We start from the raw sequence: 19,893 nt of genomic DNA on the forward strand, positions 1-19,893 counted from the left end.
GACGCGTGAAACGACGCATAGCAGACATAGGCGTGATTCTAATTTGTGCAACACAGTCGTTAGCTGTATTTCAACGACCCGAGGCGCTTTTTTATACTTGAAAAATTAGGCACTATACACCGCAAAATTGCTGAATTCTTGAAATGCTTTCATGAAAAAAATGGCAGCTCAAAATTTTTTCAATGAAAAGTTTCGTTAAATTTATAACGCATTATAACGAAAGGATTAGAGGAAACGTGGAACATGGCGATATGTGCGTTTTGGTGTAACGACTTCACATTTTCCAAGTGAAATGCGAATTTTGGTGTCATAAATAATTGTGCCGATGGTGATTTACAATGTACACAAATTTTGAATACGTCGATGCGTTGAATTTACAGTGAGTGAATTTATCGAACAGTACGGATTAAGGTAAGTTTTTTTCACAGAACAGTTACATAGGGTAAGATGACGGAATGGATAAAATGTGCAATCTCGTTATGTTACAACTATAACGATTCGCAAAACGCAAGAATAGCATCCCATACTTATATACTGATTTCGACATTTTTAACACGTATATCTGGTCGGTGTATCGAGATAAATTGATATCTAAGAATTCATTCATAAAACTACATGTTGAAATGCTGACAGTCCAATCTAGTGTGTAACTTAAATTTCAAAAAAAAAAATTAGGTAAAAGTGGTCGAAATCGCCGCTTTCGAAGCAACATTTCAATCAAATGAAGATGAAATTAATGAAATGCATGTTCCTACGATCAACGCCAGCCTTACGACGCAGCATTATATTCACGCTTAATTTGATACGCAATCTTATGACGCTGGATACGCCTTTTTTTAAGTAACTTCAGTGAAAAAATTACCATATTTGATTGTGATTATTCCTCGTTTGCTCATCAGAGCAGCATGTAATAATATACCTTTGAGTTTACATGTACCTGTGTAATATGACGGAAAAACTGGAACAATTCGTTTAATAACGAAAGTGCGCTGCGGTGCATCGAACGAACTCGCGCATTTACAACCACGCAGAGGTAATGTATATAAGGCATGTGCATTTTATGGTGAATTCATATGCAGGAATGCGTGATAAATGCTCATTAGTTATGGGCAACTGGGTTAATGATAACCGTCTTGAAGGCAGCTCGGTATTATATGTATGTAAAGATCAGTTTTCAGGCAAGTATACCTAAGTAAGGAGCAGAGAAACCATGATGAGAGTAAAAAGTTGATCATCGTATGAAGCCCGCGAGCGGTGAAGAGCCATATGAGAGCAAAGATTCGTGAAAGGGAAAGGAAAAGACGCGCCTTCATCATGGGTATATGGGAGGAAGAAACTCTTTGCGGATGATACGCATCCGAGCACTGTGCCTACGCACCTCTCCCCCTTTCTACTATACCTTTTCTCTTCTTTTTCTCCACAATCAACACATTCAGTCGCGCTGCATCTTTTACAGAGGACAGTTTCATTCATGTTAAGCCCGATGTACTCAAGTGCGTACACAACTGTACAAGCCTGAGACAATGAAACTGACATGTCACTGATCAGCTGATTCATCATGGAACCGAACGATTTCTTCGTTTTTATCGCATGATTATCAATAATATGATTTTAGGAATTCGTGCCATCTCGATGGAAATTTGGTAAATACAAACCGTTAGACGCATTGACGGCAAATCCTCAGGAATCAATGCAACTTTCCCAACCGCCGAATAAGATGGGAAACAAAAGGCAGATTTCCAAAAACGAAGAAAAGAATTAAAATAGAGCTTCGAACACGCGGAAGCGAACTGACTGGTCTGGACTTCAGTTCTTCATTTATCATTTCGCGATATTTCCGTACACACGGTCGATCTGTTATACCTATACCTACTTCGACGTGTTCCGTTAATTTCGCCAAGTCGCGCCCACGCAAGCGAGCGAGTATAGTCCAGACGGTATTTTGCTCGCAGGATAAAATGACGTAGCCGAGCAGGAAGCAGAGTCCACATCGACTGGGTGTTATTTTTTTTTTTTTTTTTTCTTATTTACCGCTGACCAAACTCTTCAGGTCTTGATCATAACCCTCGTGAATCATATAAGCTGAGCTAGTCGGGAGATAGAGAGAGCCATGAGCTGATTCGTATCTTAATTGCAATTATTAAATTGCTCGATCAACTCCGTCGTGGCTTACCTACGCATATCTGCACGTCCCTCTTCTTCATCTTCCACTAAAGCCTAGGCCTCTGGAGACGAAAGAGTCCTGCGAAGCCGCGGCCGAGAAAAGTTGGAGCCCGGTTTCCCGTGGGAACCTGGATGGCTGCATAAATGCAGCGTCGCTAGTCTCGGGGTCGTCCCGTTTGGAGCAAACATTAACCGCTAATCGAACCAATGGGTGCCAACGTTTTCGACATCACCGGTGGACAGAAATGCGGGTACATCTTACCGAGCGGTAGGAGGTCGTGATTAATTGATACTCACCAGGAAGTCCTCGGTGCAATTAAAACCGACTGTGTCAGTTAAAAATCCAAAAATAAGGGACCACACACTCGTAAGTGCAACGGTCACGATCACCTTCCTGTTTCCCACGATTCTCGAATTATACACTTATAAGCTCGATTCCCGTATAATGCATCCTTCTTCGAATAAGTTTTCACACTCTTCGTTCACAACGAAAATATCAGACGGCCGAATGATTGATTCTAAATAAAACTTCTAGGGATGTTCTTTTCGCCCAAAATTTTAACTCTAATTGGTCACTTACGGTGAATATCGTCCCACACATTTTTCAAACTCCTCGTAGAATCCCTTGGTACCTCAACTTTTCCGACGTTTCACAATATTTAAACAATCAATTTTGGTTAGGAAAACTGAAAGAGCTTTTTTGCGATCCTTAAACAATACCTAGATATTGTTTTTTTAGATTTCTAGAACTTATTGTTGAGGCAAGATATCACTTTTTTTGAGCTGGGGTGAATTTCACCCCGTTTTGCGATTCTACCGAAGCCGCGAAATGTGACTAATTAGGGTTAAGCTCCCGATGTGTAGTTTCATCTGATAAGCGTTCGAAAGTTCTTATAAGTTACTTTATTATTGCTTTGAGTTGACATATTTTGATACTGAATCTAGGAGATCCTTTTATTGAAACTTCATCAATGGACAATGGAAATTAATATTCAAGGAAAAAATACGAGACAGGTTCCGTTTGTTACGGTATTTCACTGATCAAATTGCTAATATAATTAATCGTGACTGGAGTGAAAGAAAATCAAAGGCCCCGCGTTTTAGATCAAGGAAACGATCCTAGATGGTTGAACAGAGTCCATGATTCAAAGGTTTGGGACTTTTCTTGTCGATGACGTTTGGCGAATTGTTCTATTTCACCGGACACTGAAAAGAAAAGCTACAATTAAAGAGCAGTATGGTGCGTCATTTTGACCATAAGAGGATGTGTCGAATCAGACAAACTATGAACCAAGGTTGAAGCAGGTAACTGTAGATCGATGACGATTGTACCGTAGTACCTTTATTCCACATATGATTTTGCTGAATGAATTTAAGACGATGTGACAGACCAGGGAACAATGAGTCCAGATCATGCCGAGCGTTTGACTTGTCCGTAAAACAGAAATGATTGTGAAACTGTACCACGAGGATCATATTCCTCGTAGTGTTTCCTTTTGATTTTCTAATTGAAGCTACGTGCTCGTCGATTCGAAGGGTAAATCCGGAGTTATCTGGGACTGGGTCTAAGCTTGTAAACACTCGGTATGAATGCATTTGGATCGAAGCAAACTCCTGCTATAGACGACGGTCCGACGATTTATTATTCAAGGAACGTAGGTAGATCGCCCACCTTACCCTCCGCGACCCACGCAACGTGCACCGTTCGTTCGCCAATGCCTACTTAGTCTTTGAACCGGACTGTTCCATAATCTATACTCTTAGCCCTCAGACAACCATCGATGAGTACATAGATATTTATTTATATATAATGCGTACGTAGGATACACACGGCTTGCCTACTGCGTTGGAATGAGGCGAGGATAGATATCCTGAATACGTCTATATCGGCGTATCTGCCTCAGCTCATAGCCCACACAATTACTCTGGTCACGTCATCACCGCGAAAGGTGAGGGACCCGTATTCACTTAGATAATTTACGCTTTTTCGCTCACCGCCTCATCCGCATCACCTTTCTTCCCAGAGTTTAACTAGTCTCAAAGACTGTTAATACACCATACCGCAACGTACCGCAGAAGTTATTTCTCCGGCTGGCTAACTCACAATCGGATCTTTTTGTTCGACAAAAACAATTCTCCGCAAAGCGAACATTTATGCGCACGGAACGCTGTGCCATTGCATTGCCAATCGGATGAACTGTTTCTTAAACAGTTAATTATTTTACCTTGAAAATAAATACAGGGTGTCCCATTTCAACGTATACAGCTGAATAACTCAAAACATTTCAAATCGATCGAAAAATTTTTCAAATAAAAGTTGTCGGGTATCGAGAGGCTGACCCCACCATGACCTTAACTTTGGCATTGACCTTCATTTTTAAGGTTATTTGAAGGTCGACTTTTGTTTTTCAAACGGCAACGCTTACTTTTAAACTCGGATTCGGAAAGGGCACGAAATTCTGCAGTCAGATAGGTATCCATGTTGGGGGTTATTTAAAAGACGAATTTTCGCTTGGTGCAGGAAAGCCGGTAAATCGTTATATTACTTTTTGTTATTCAGCTGTATAAGTTGAAACGGGATACCCTGTATATATACCTACACTGTAAAAATTGATGATGTTAAAAGTGACGACTGCTACAGAAACATTCTTCTCGTCAATTCAGAAATTTGACATCATATAGTCCCACACTGCGAGAGATTTTTAGTTCCGGTTACCCTTCAGTCCTTAACTATTTTCATTTTTTACCACAATTGAAAAATGTAGTTCTAGGTAGAAAATGAAAATTATTTTTGTAGTTGTTACCAGAAAGTCTAGTATCCGCATGTTACTATTCTTTCTCATTACGATCACTGTTACTATATTTTCTTGTAACTGTTGCGAAAATTTAATGCTGGTGCGACGATAAATTGATGTTAAAACCTTCTTTAACTAAAAAAGTAGAGTAAATCGAACGAACTAATTTTGCGTTGCAATTACCAAAAAAGGATCGACAATAGCGCCAAATGGTTACGTGTACCTCGTTTTTCGAAATTCCAACAATATTCAAACAGATTTTTAGCGATACCTGTTTTAATAAATTTTTCCAGTTACTATAAGTGCAGATTGACATTTGAAAACAGTATCAGAGCGAGACCAAATTATAGTCTATAAAAGCCCACATCGCATTTTTGTCACAGTATGTTGACCCAAACCTTTTATGACATGTTATTTTTAGATACGTCGCACTGATACCATAAAAAACGCATTTTCCCTACAAGTTTCAAGTCGACATATCTACCGCAGTACCAATTCTGACGAAATGATTCAGCGAATGGATTTCAATTCAACGTTGATCCTAGTCATACAGAAATAAATGAGATGAATTCAAATCCACTACTTCGGCGCCAATATCAATCAACTTAAACATCAAGGCAGCTTTCCGTTTCCAAATTATGCTTTACACACACTATAGACAATGATATAGTACTACGAATATCCCAATCCAAAGATGGTCTGGTAAGATATAATACTAAGAATAATTTCACCTGGTCGATAAATACTATATTTGGCATCATAACGCGGAGAACGTTGAAGTAAAAGTATATCGTAATCTCTTCGTCAACAATCATCGAGCATTGACCACCGTTCATCGTGGTCCAGTGCATTCGGCATCCAGTATCTAACCTCTATTGGCATCCCCGAGACATTCACACGAGGCCGTGATTTGTCCTTTGGTTATATATACGCAGCACTTTCACTGCAACCACATTGTTGGAATATCGGATACAGGCAAGCACCTACGTCGTTGACACTAGCTCGTTTTCTCGGAGGAGTCAACAAGTCTGTCGTATACAATTATGATTCGACTCGACGCCGTCGTTCCATATATGTACCTATAATTGTTGCAAAACCGCGCCAGGCGGTACGATTACTCGTCTTTTCACGAGCCAATGGTGACCAGATTTTTCACCCTTCGAAACAATTGAAATTGTTTCGTTCACTGTCACGGTCTCGGATATTATAATTCCAGCCCTCACGGTGAAAACCATCAACTTGAGGTGTAAATTCGTACCCTCGACTTTGTTCTCACGGGAATTTAGCATTGCTTATGAGTTAAAGGTACGCGCTTACGCCCAAGTTGAGAGTTTTTTTTTCTTTGTCCGTGATAGATGTGAGATGATGATTAATTTATCGACTTAACGGGCAACCTGAATCGGTTGATCAGACGTCTATGACTCGATGAAGAGTTCTTCCTATTGTTAACCATCGTATTCGACATTGATATATCATGCAGTAAAGTCAAAGGCAGGAATCAAACGCGAATGGTGCTCGCGGAGTCATCGGGTATGTTAAAATCACAGACGATAATCCGTTATACAGGCTTTTTGTGTACATGTGGTCATTCAATGTTCAAGAATTCTTCGATCAAACGAAGAAGCCACCGCGAATATCATCGGCACGAAGAATCACCGGCGTATATCACTGTTATGATAATTAATACCCGAGGTAAAAAAATCAGAGAGGAATAGTCAGAGAAATGGTAAAAATAAACAAAGACAAGAGGAATGAAACCACCGAGATATTATAAAACGAGAAAATAGACAAGTTTGAGATGCCGTCATCGACAGGCGATTCGTATATGCTAAGCTGTCCGTCGTTTCGGCTATCATAATTCGTCATTCGTCTGCCAAGCCGTTTGGATGCCGATGTTATCAGACGGCTAAAACGCCAAACGAAAGCCCCGGCCGGTGTGAATAAAAAATATTTCTAACCACGAAGTATAATGCGTTTATATTGACGTCCGGCGGAACAGCTGAACGGCTTCTACAGAAGTTGCGATTCTAATCTGCATACTTATACATGAGGCGGGTGTGGATGATACCCGAGCACGTCTCGTTGTGACGATAATATCGATAAAATCGTTTACAACTCGTTATTCCCTGTTTTTACAGGGTGATAACCACTGGCAAGGTGTGACTTGGGTTGATTTAAGCGACTATCTCAGGCGCAATTATAGAACTCGTTAATCACCCATTTGAAAATTGCAAATTTAATTAAGTCGAGCCACGAGAACTCGATCATGGGATCCAATAACTCCTCTTTATCCTCTCTATATTTTCTTGAAATAAGATATCTCTGTCCGTTCGATATTATGCACCACGAGTATTGAAATATTGATCCTGATAACAGCCTTGCACGTATCAAACCAAACCGAACCCATTACTCGTGCACATCTATCCTGCAATTCAAAACAGGTACACACCGTCATCGTTTTTCTCTCGGCTTTCAAACACGTATCGGTATATCGCTAAACTCTCAATTACATTTCACATTTCAACCGGAAGTAGAATGTGGTAATACGCCATAAAACCGACGAACTGCGATTACGGTATAATTCTCGCTAACTAAAAGGCATTGCTGTCTTCAAGATATTATATGCATTTGTTGTCAGTTATACAGACACAGAAGGGTTGACATTCCCAAGATTGATAAATCTTATAATAAATCTGATTCATGATTGCGCGAGATCGTTAGATTTTGATACCATTCTTATTTGCATATTTGAAAAAGTTTTTCTCCGAAATTATCAAACTGAGTAAACAGATGAGAATGAAACGAGGACCTCTTGAACGAAACGACGTAATATTTTGTAGAAGCCTAGACTCGTCGACGCTGACAAAATCCTACTTCTTATCAGGAAAAAACATGCATATGCATTTCACAAGTAAAGGACATCTGTTTGAACCGGAAATAATTATCATTAATTGGCGTGTTTTTTTCAATTCTATGTAACGGCAAGAAATATTTTTACGTCATTACTTCACGGATACTTGTAATGCGACAGTGTTGAAGCGAGTCTTGTGTTGACACGATTTTAAGTCTTGAGCACGTTTATTCCCGTCCAGCGATGTATAAGTAGAGTTCCTTCATTCTATCTTAAGAGGAATTGAATTTATTATAATTACTACAAAATCTTAGGAAAATGGTTATCGTTACAATAGTTTTTTGTTGCAATTGTAAGAAAATGTGGTTCAAGCAACTATTTAGAGTGATTGTACAAAGTTTTCAGTAGTACATTTTCTGGTTGTTGCAACATCAAATCTGCTTGTCTTCTTGACTACGTTTCGTCAGATCAGTAATACCTTAATATCAATTTGTCGCTTACGTCGATAATACGTAATCTGGAAAGTGGGCGCTAAACTTGATCCATAACGATAGCTGATGTTGACTAATGCGTCAGGCGGAAGAAAAGGCCGAGAATATTTATTTATATACATTCTGCGGGAAGACGCTTTGCCGACTGATCTTGAGTTCCCCGTAGCCGTTACACAATCATTGTTAATACCATTTCATCGAATTTAACACATCGTCATCACCATTTAAACTCCTCAGTGAATAATAACGAATAATAAAGTAGTCGTGAATGTTGAAACCTTTCGCATCGCTGAGTCAACAAGTTCACGACATGAAAAAACCATGGTTGACCTCATCTCAAAATTTCGATAACGATATCGAAAATCATCCGATGCCATCGACCGCCAATAACACCTGGTTCATTACACGACGGAGGTGCTGCTAAATATGAAACAAAGGGCTGAGTGATTTCTAAATTATTTCTAACGTTTAAACCATTCTCGGTATTATAAACGACAATTCTATATTCTGACCCATGTTAATTCCCTCAATCTACCAAATTTGAATTATGATTATGTGATACTTCATTAACTGTAATAAAATTCCACGGCGTATTTTACTTTGTGTATGATTGTCTGAATGAATGCATGAGCGTGTAATTTTAAATGTATTGACGTAGATGATCGAATGCGCATATATCTATATGATATATGGAAGTAGAAAATTGAAATTCAAGATAATAACTTATTAAAAGATTTCAATTGTTATTTATATTTTATTTATTTAATTCAATGTCGGATGTAACTCTCGTATTCATCATCGTTCTTGCTTATTTTATTATGATTACAGGCTCAAATTCTCAACCTCCCCTTTGTATGCATTTATCTCTATATCTGATTAATAGATGAAAAAAATATATATATATTTACATGCTGCACCGTCATTAACTTATCGCTGTGCTTACAAGAAAATATTGTGCGGTTGACCGTGATAAAAATAATAGTAATACGTATTAGATTTTCGGATCACAACTGCAAAATTCATTCCCATCTGTAACTCGGAACTTTATTTTTCAGTTATAGTAAAAAATGATGATATTTAAGCGCTGTTCAGTAACAACGGCTGTAGAAATTTCTCTCAGTGCAGTGCTTCGGTTTCAGCCTATGCATCTAAATGACGAAAACAACGAATGGTGATTGACGTCAGACTTCGTGGAGTGAAACAAAGCTCAGTCGTTGTTATTTCCCAAATTTCGCAACACCAATGCAGCCAAGAACCTTGCGCACCAGCCTTGACTTTAAAATCCAGAATCCCATGGGACCCGCTGCGAGGATAGTGTCCACGAATTGCGTTAACGAGGCTAATGAGAGTCACGATGTAATCCTTATGTCACTTAAATTACTCACCTACCAACATTAATTTCTCAGGCTAGTTGTTGTCCCTTCTCATCAGATGCCACATAAATATCACAACCCGCAAAATGGCACGGGAAATAATGTCTATAATTTAACAGCGATATTACCCAGATTTTCATCGCAGGTTAACTGAAAAACTATACTCGTAGCGAATAAATTTCACAGAGCCCGTCAATTAGCCGAATTTGCATAGACATTTTAATTAGCGACATTCACTCGCGTAAGAGTGTTGAAAGGACGAGGCATGTCCTTGCCTTAGAGTCCTACGTGCATCTTCATCTCCGGCCGCGAATATGCAGCCGCATCCATAATGTAGTTAAGTAAACGTAATATATACACGCATCATGCATACACGCACGATCTGTGCGTTCTCGATCCTCCATATACGGGGTGTCTCAATTATCTCATGGAACGGTGGCAATCGATAACACCACTTATCGTCCATTATTACAGAGAAGCCGAACGATCAAACGCCGTCGTAGTTAAGTAAACTTGTCCACTTACGCGTGGGATTATTGTTTCTGCTAACACAGGTTTGTGAAAAAATATTTTATTTCGTACTTAGTTGCAAAGGATGTTTTTGGTGAGTATCATGTTTTCGAGTGTTCTGAATTCAAAAATGCCATTTCCCTCCATCACGTACACTATTTTCGCAAGATACAAGGTATTTGAATAAAAAAAGCATAGCAATAAGAAAAAAAAACCATCATTTCATTACAATGAACTAAGGAATGTTTCTTATAAAATTAAGCAAACAATTTCTTCATGAAATGTACACAACATTTCGTGTTCATTCTTTTTGCCTATGATACCTTTTCTTCTTCTCTTTGATACTTCTCCAAACACGCTCCCGCTTTCCAGTTTCTGTTTCCCGCTTGAGCATCCAACGGTAGTCAGCTAGCGTATTCATGTCCCATCTTCGTTTGAAACTCTAAGGCATATTAAATCAAAGTAAAGAGTGAATTTTGCACAGGATTTTAGGAATCAAGAATAGGATACCAGATTTCGAGTTAAACTGGAGTTTCACTCTAAATGAAACTACGAACACGAGTTCAAGAAAAAACCTGAGGTGATGGAATTTTTTGAGTATTGTTCTCGGTTTCAATAAAAAAAATCCATAAGAACCAGCATAAAAAACGTTTGCAGCTTTTTGGTTGCAGACCTGTGTGATTAGTCAGTGCGACAATATTCCCTTCGCCAAATGTTTGGGCATTTTAAATATTGGCTACCGCTCGCGATTGAATTATGCATAACGATACTTTGGATCTTGAGTTTCATTACCAAAGATCTGCAAAATCTGACGTTACTGTCGACGCGATTCAAAATTCCGCGTCGTAGAACCCAACTCTGATCAGTCTTGCAACCGAAATTCTCTCGACGTAAATTCAACCGCATATTAGTATTCGTTAGTCACTAAATTAGAGCCTGTGTGATATAAACGCTAAAATTATCTTCATGACGATAAGGTGTGTAGTTTAAAATATTTTTCACAGAGCTTCGACGCCAAAACTTCAGGTCGAAATATCTTCACCTACAGTTTTAAAAAACATTGAACTTTTACTTATGTTACATAATTGTTTCATTTGTTGAATAAACAAGTGGATCATGCCTAAGAACTTCGGACTGGGAAGCGTTTCAAAAAAAACATTGACAAGTCAATTTTTTTTTTTTCAATTTTGTATTTCAAATAACTTATACACACACGTAGAGACACGCAACTTTTCTCTATTGGGTGATTATAAATTTGGTTATTTTCATATAAAATCTACGATACCTTTGCTGCTCTGAAAAATAAGCTGTCAACTACTTATATACAGAAATTCATAGTTCTTACTACTGTTGTTACCTAACTCAATTTAAGCACAGTCTCTTTCTCTTCTTCGTATTTCGTAATTTCAATCTACTCGTAGAAATCGAAATTTGCAACAATTATCCAAATAACATCGAGAGGTAAGAAGGAAAATACGACAGCATCATGGATTCGATGCATTGAATTGTGGACCGTCGTAAAAATAATTTTGCCGTTGCATTTTTAAGGGGATAATTAAAGAGCGAGGAAAAATGCAAATACGCTAAAAGTAGCTGCCTGTCTTTTTATGTAATATCTACATGAGTCAATAATTATATGGAAAATTATTTATAAATATATGCAAACAAACGTAGCCACTGGTTTGTCCAGTCGATCGTGACGTGAAAGAAGTTAACAACAGCCTTATACATGCAGGCTTCGAGAGAGCCGGGCAGAGCAATTTTTCGAGTCAACGATCGGCGTGTATAATGTGTTTGGTTAACGTGTCAGAGGTATTACACGGATGTAATATTTGCACGGCGAGAAAGTCCTGCCAGAAACGATTAGCCGCAGGAAATGAACCCGAGTAAACTCGCGGCGATCTCAGTCAGGCTCGTCACAGCCGCTGATTTTTTCATTCGTCTTGTTCTTTTTCAATTCCGCATCATCATAGACCAATGAAACGTCAGTAAAGCACCCTGTCTGAACGAATTGCAAATTTCTTAACATTGTATGGATTCATTCTCCTGAAATACCTCGTTCGTTATGTCACGTCGTTCAGTCTTCCATGCCTCTGTAGTTCGACTATTAATATTTACCGTTTCTCTCGTGCACGGTTTTCGCATATGTTAATTCGAAATTCCAACACAACGGCGCAAAATTTATGCACACGGTCAAATTCCGAAGTGTTAAAAAATACGACGAATACTTTTATACCCACCTGACAATTCCGTGAAATTCCGCGTTTTACTATCTTCTAAAGTCTGGCAGAGGATTTCGCGGAACATCCGAGCTGTACAAAGCTCAACCTTATTTATTATACTCTCGAAATTTACAACAAATCCATAAAGGAACGTTATGTCTGTATATAGTACCCAAATTATACTCCACGCGACAATATATTCGTTAATTTTTCTTCCACGCTGAAAAATGGATTTGAAAAAAAAATCATATCTGTATAAAACCATGTGATTCTTCTATATCATTTCCAAAAACTCATCTATACGATACCTGCTTATACGTAAGGATATCCAGCTGTGATGGTAAATTTAAAAATAACATTACTCCTTCTTTTCAACATTCTTAGGCCGACTCAAGTTCTTCGCAACCTGAGACTCGAGTATATATTTAAATTCTTAAAAAGCAGAGTGTTCCCTGAGTAAATAATTCCGAGTCAACATTTTAATTGGGCCGTGTGAGAGCTGACTCGAGGTGGCAAATTAACGGCCTCAACCTGAAGCTCCAGTCTTTTTAATCCGAATAAAGGTGAAGTTGTGCGACGCGCTGTGTGGATGCCCCCGTAAAGTGGCATTTGGCAAGGCCTGTTTTCGTTGCACGGTTCGTTTCCATCGTGCACACAACGAAGCTTAAACTGGAAGAGAGAGCATCTTCCTGGCGAAATGTCAAGAAGCAGGCGTTTAATTCCTATATAGCGGTTACAGGGTCTAGCCGCCAGCCTCAGACCCATCCAACTCATTCGACCCACCGACCCCGTCGACCCAACTATTCATTACTCGAAAGAACGCCAGCGTTCAAACTACCTACTACCTTCGGCACGACAGGCTCCTTTCCTCTTCACGTCGGCCTCAATTTCTCTCAATTTCCCCAGTATGCCATTTCCGCGAAAAAATCCCACGGCGAAAGCATTTCTAAACTCTGTTTCAGGTAAAGAGTACGTACATCACAGCTTCGCTTCGCTTAGTTTGCTCAAATTCGAACGAGGTTCACCCTAAATTTTCGCTACCGATGCAAGCAGAACCTTCCACTCAAGGTATTTCCTGTTCGAATTTCACAAAAAAAAGTATCTCGAAAAAGAACGTATTCTTACGATGAACTCACCTACGGATGGTCTTAAAGGTCTGGAAGTAGTTGGGCCTGAAGTGACTTGAAGATGTATTGCTGAACCAAAAAGAGATGACTGAAAATACGTTAACACAGGATTTGTCGTCAAATGTGTAACTAGATTAAACAAAAATAAAAGAACAATTACCAACCCACAATACACCTTTGATCCTCGGATGAATCGGTTAGCATACTTTTCATAAGGTGAACCATTTCTGATCAATATAGGAGTCCAAACCGGCAAACAGTCGTCAGACATTTTCAATCCTAATGTATTACAGAAAATTGATGAAAATGGAAGAGGAATCATGAATTATATCATTCAGGAGCTACGACCTACACTCACAACAATAAGGCTATGCACGTCATCAGTGGGATTGAATGAGGAACTGACAGTTTTTTACTTAGAAACACGATGATCAACCGGAATAAGAGGTCACTTGCTCATTGTGTAAGATTCAGAATCACCAGAGCGGTTTTAATAACAGTTGAACTTTCAAGTAAATCATCTAATTCCGATGAAACCGGACGGCAAATTTTCTTCAGTCGTTTTCGTATACTACACATCAAGAGTCGAAGAAATATTCCTTTACAGTCAATGTACGAGAGGTACTTATCTCGATATGCTACGTGCTTAATGGTTGAGTTCCCGGAAGTGCTCTCGATTATTCAAAAACGAAACAGTGAAACTTGGCAGGCTGAAGGACCGATTGGGCATGCGTAAAATAATTGGACTTTGTTGGTCGGTGAAATGGTATCGCGGCAACATTTTCGTCTACAAGACAGGAGTTCAAATTATCAAGTGAAAAATTGAAATTACGTTGTTACGATAATTCATTGCGGTAGTCAACCATCGGTTCCTTCACAACAAAAATTTTTGCTCAAATGAAAAATATTCACATTACCTAACCTAACCTCCGCAAACCGTATTTGATAGCTAAAGCTTGAGATAGACAACCTGCGTGAAAATCCGACAAAGCTCACGTATGCGAAGCTGGAGGCTCAATCTGATAATTTTCGCCATTTCCCTTCGGTATCTTCAATGAATACACTAAACAAAATAATACCCCAAAGTCATCACGCCATCAAGCGGAGGACGACTGGAGCATCTCGGGAACTGTCATCTACTCTGGAGTCGAACGTATGGGCTCAAGAACAAGGAAACCACGGGTATCTCAACCCGGCGTGTAAACACGAGCGGCGCACTAGGAAGCGGGTATGGAGAGCGGTCGACAGGTAGCCGAGGAGAGACGCGCGGTGGCTGGCTGCCACGATATTCACGATCCGTGATCAACGGCCTGTAATTCACAATCGACAATCCGCAATTCACAATCCGGAATCCGGAATCCTTGCCTTCGTATCAGCATAATAAGACTTTCACTCGGCGAAGCGTCACTGAAGCGCTACGTCGGTTCAGCGGATAAGACGAATGCTGCTGAACGCCGTCGATTCTTCGTCCACACGTCACTCTGGTTCGCTTAACCGATGGTGGCTGGACCCGGCTGCTCAATTTCCGGTACGCCAGATAGGCACCAAGTTGAACTTCCTGTTTATCAGGAGCGTAGAAATGACAGATATCGTTTCTTCGTCAACCTCTTGTCGTTGCGTCGACGCGCGCTCACGTTTACTCTGGACTCTACTGGGAGCTGATCACGTCAACTTTTGACAAGTAGTGCAGGCGCGCCGCAAGTGCTATTTGGAACTCGAACGCGCAGCGATCGATTATTTGACGCTTCGTGTTGTTTGGTTTCTTGTTACTTTTGCCGTTGCGAGGAATGTTACGTCATGTACCAAATACCGAATCTTTATAGTCCATCGGGTTATCAAGCCTTTGACATCGTTAAAAATACCATAAATCCTGGAATTCGGATATACTACATTCCTCATTCCGGCTCTAGGATGAATGTGACCTAACGAGAAAGTATTTAGGCGTCATCGATTCTCGACTGGACCTCATAATCCCAAACATAAGTAAGTAGTCACTGTAGACGCAATAGCAGATGCTGATAGAAATCACTCGACCTGTTTAAAGATTTACCAAAAACGGTGAGAAAAAATGAATTCGTCATGAGAGTAGATCAATTCATTTACATCGATAAACCATTCGCATTTTAATTTCAATTTAGTTTATCCCACCGAATGAATAGACATGGGACCAGCGTATCAAACCATTCAGAGGTTGTTATGCGACACGATGCCCCGCAGGCTGTAATAATATGCAGATATTCACGAGATGAGTGATGTGCAGAAGTATTCGTACAATGACAAGTGCCTTGCTAAGCGTTACAGCAAGATATCTGCTGCCGAATAAAGGGGCTATGGATCATGGAATGTGTGCACACTTTACACATGTACCTGCTGACAAACGTCCGGTTCCCAACACAGTCGACGCCCATTCTTACGTAACAGAATTATGGAACGATTGCCTCCTCTTTGATCGCCACATAGTCCCAGTCAATCTAGTATTTATTAAAACAGCTTTGTAGCTGTGACCTGGATTTCCCAACCACCATACTACCAGTATCTTCGGTATTGTATGGTTTGTTCGATCGATGCGAGTCTGGTTTACGGCAGACACCTACGCGAACGTAAAACCACCAGGAGAACAGCGCGACGGTTGCAACAGCGACGCAAATAATTCGCACCTACAGCAAACGGAATTCACGTTTCATTGTTAAGTAATAGGAAACGGTAACTCTTGGAAGTTACTTTTATCCTCTGCAGAAGAAGCTTGGCGGAAACTAAAAGGTGCAGAGAGGGAAGGGACAGGCTGGCAAGTGACGCCAGTGGAACTTTGCCATGTTCAATTTCAATTCGACGTTATTAATAAGAAATATAATTATCAATTGTTGTACAAAAGCTGCTATTACACCATCTCCAAAGTGTTCTCTAACTCATGGCACCTGCTTCCACCTGCTACAATAGGCAAATACATTTCATATGCACCACTGAGAAAAACGCCTACATAAACTCACAACAGGCACAAACTAGAACTTTCATATTTAATAGCTCACACAGCTATAAATAAAATTTAGAAACGATATGCAATTTTCAATAAACTTGTTAATAAATATCATTGTTTCTTCCTGCTTTTGATCCGAACATACGTGAGTTTTTACGGACTCTGTTTTCACGGGCAGTGAGAGTTTAGTCATTACTAATCAGTGGCAATGAGTTACAAGTATTTTGCGATTGCCTCATGAATAACAGCTATATTGACACCTTTCAACCCACAGTTATTCGAATTAGAGTTCGGCGCCCATTTTCATTGGGCTCCGAAATCGTGTTAGAATCAGAATTATCCGGTATCGTTAAGTTCATCTTGACATCATTACCTTCGCAATTGCAGATATGTAACTATCTATTTCCAATATATACGATTCCATTTCGAAAGATCTAGTTTTAAAGTCATGGTACCGAAGGACCGAGACAACTAGAAGGGTTACCACCTAATTCTACGGTAAGATTGGTGCTAACAATAAAGTTTATGTGTAATGATTGGACACGGATTGACAGGAACGATGAAAGTAGCCTAGTTTTTATCGTTTCGTCATTGTGGTTGACGATCCGGCTATGTTTCCTGGACATGAATTGGCTTGATGGCCGTCACTTTTTTCATTCTTCTGAATTGATTTTCTACCTAAATTAATTTCTATGTCTGACTGATGTGAATAACCTGATTAGATTGTAGCCTTATTTCCGTCTTCGTTTCGCATCGATGTTGAAATTATATTTATCAATGTTAACTTTATTGTAAATAAATACGCATTTACAATTCTGAGAAGGGCCCCCCTCAAATGGCCGAAACATAAAATGAAACTTGTTGTTTCTCTAACTGACCTTTGACACCGAAATAACACTACTGTATACGACTCCACTTCGCAACTGTTGATGCAAGTGTTACGGTGCAGAAACACGAGAGGATTCAAATGTCGAAACCGTAAGTGTGCTCGGGATTAACGAATAATATTGCATTGAAACTTGATGCACACGCTCTTGCCTCGATGCACATCGGTTGTCACTAGCCTTGACTCAACGTCAAACCTCAAGTTATACAAGAGGAACAAGGGCAAGAGAAGCAGCGTTGGTAGGAAGACTTCCGGGGCTGTTGGTGTGGAAAATTGCTACCCATAACTCTACTGATGCAGCGGGTGATTGAAGAGTGTCGAACACGGAACGGAGCATGGGAAATTGAACTGCCGAGTTCACTTTAACGGAGGATAATTTATTGTTATGTCAGTTCAGGTGGTGAGTGAACAATTAGCGTTATCTTGCGTGATGCAAACTGGCGTAACGAGTTCGGTTACGGAACAGAGGAAGAAATGATTTCTCTACAGTTTATTTTCCGCTGGTTGGAGGAATTCGACACCTAAATTTAAACCGTCTGAAAAATTATTTCATGCAAGAATTCCATGCATGCGTGTGCTTCTAATTACTGTTCTCATTCGTTTTATCCGCGTCGTTTCCTTTCCAGGACCTTATGAGCGAAGGCGCCCGGCTCTTTCAAAAAGCCGATCGCTAACGACCTCCTTCACCGATGACCCCTAGTCGTCCTTAAAAACAGAAGTGATCCTTCTAATTGGTTACCGGCGAACTAGAAACCGGCTGGAGCAGGACTGCTCTCCTGGCAGCAGCAGCAGCGCATATCGGCCAGACACATCTCCTGAATCTTTAATGGCCCGATGTCTAGCTGACCAATTTAAGCTCCTGTCCTATTTTAGTTTCGGCAATTTATCGCTACCCGTCGCCGTTCTATTGTGTTTTTGTCGTTCAGCTTCTCTGCCAAGTGTAGTCGGTTCCTGATTATCCTCCACCAGGAGTCTCTCGTCCCTGCTCTCCGTGAAGAGATGCCACCACCGCATCGCATCGCGGACGGGTCCCTTAAACCCGAATCGACTTTTTTTTCTCTTTCACTAGAATCTTTTATTTGTTGGTTAATCATGCCCGCGTTTACTATGCCGTCCCGTCTCCCACTATGCAGTTGATCGTCTCTTTCCACGTTTTTAGCCATATATCTGAACCGAAAAATTTCGCACAGCGTGACCAAATATTATTCTGACCGTTGGCGCCGTTGGAACTGCGGTCTACTGTTTTACCTCAAACAAACGCACTGGGAAAAGATTGTAATCAGGAAATTTTTTACACGACGCGAATCTGTCTTTTTCACATTCAGGCTGTAGTATAATGTAATTTTGTCATTATGACCGACATGCCTGCACCTCTGAACACGTCTATCCCGCTCGTATGACGGTTTCAACTCTTCTGATTCTTATTTTTACAGTAAATTTTTTTTTCAAAGTTCATCGAGCTCCCGGACTGTTTCAGTTACCGGTGAATTAGTCACAGTTATAATACACTATTGTACTCGTGTTTCTGCAATTACAAAATCCCAGTTTGAAAAATCAATTTCCCTGCAGTTCGAAAAGTAGCGTCTTTACTCTCAGCTCTGAATACGTATGATAATTCTGGCCGCGGGGGAAGAAGAGAGGGACAAGAGGAATGTTGAGAAGACGAAGAAGAAGACGTCATATGCTTATTTTCAGAGGAAAACAGCACGTGCAAGTTGCCATTGGCGGATGGTTACGGAGCGGACCAATTACCGTATTTAAATAAATGAATAAGTAAACAGGCTTACAAACACGGGTGTCATATCGATGGATAGCAAACAAGAGAGAATCCAGTTACCATGAAATTACGTTGATAGTAGATAATTCCAGGATTTTTCGGCATCTACTTGAAAGTATATTTGATAATTTTTTTAGACATTTATTATTGACTCAGTTAGAAGTTGCATTTCATTTTTCATATTTTTTAGATTTAGAAAGTGGCATATTCCAAATAAAAAATTCTCCACAAAAAACGTTTGGTTGGGAATGGGAAATGTCTACGAGGGTCGAAATTAAGTGAATACAGAGTTCACGGAGATTCATACCTTATGCATTCATTCGTTAACTTGGATGATCATTAAGACGTCAGACCGCTAAAACATCAAATTGCAAAAGCATACAGTCGGTGATTCTAAGTACATAAGTGTACAGCGCACATCGCGTGTGTATGTCAACCTGATGGAGCTGTTACGTTGAATCCGCTTCTGGTACCATCAAAAGTACTACTTGTAGGGCTTGATTGCAATATATTTACTACTTCTATGAATTCAGCGTCAAACCATAATTTGTAAGAAATCTGAATGAAATCAGAGCCTTGTCTTCATCTTTGGAAATCGGTTTTGTTTCATCGTGCCTTAAACCCAAAATCTGAAATCGTTTATGTCTCAGTAACGAGCTATTGAGAAACTTTTCAACTGAAATCAGAATCTGTTAAAAGACGCGAAAGCATTTTTATACCCTAA

Source organism: Neodiprion pinetum, chromosome 3 (genome assembly GCF_021155775.2).
Source record: "Neodiprion pinetum isolate iyNeoPine1 chromosome 3, iyNeoPine1.2, whole genome shotgun sequence".
In the NCBI taxonomy this organism is placed as follows: domain Eukaryota; kingdom Metazoa; phylum Arthropoda; class Insecta; order Hymenoptera; family Diprionidae; genus Neodiprion; species Neodiprion pinetum.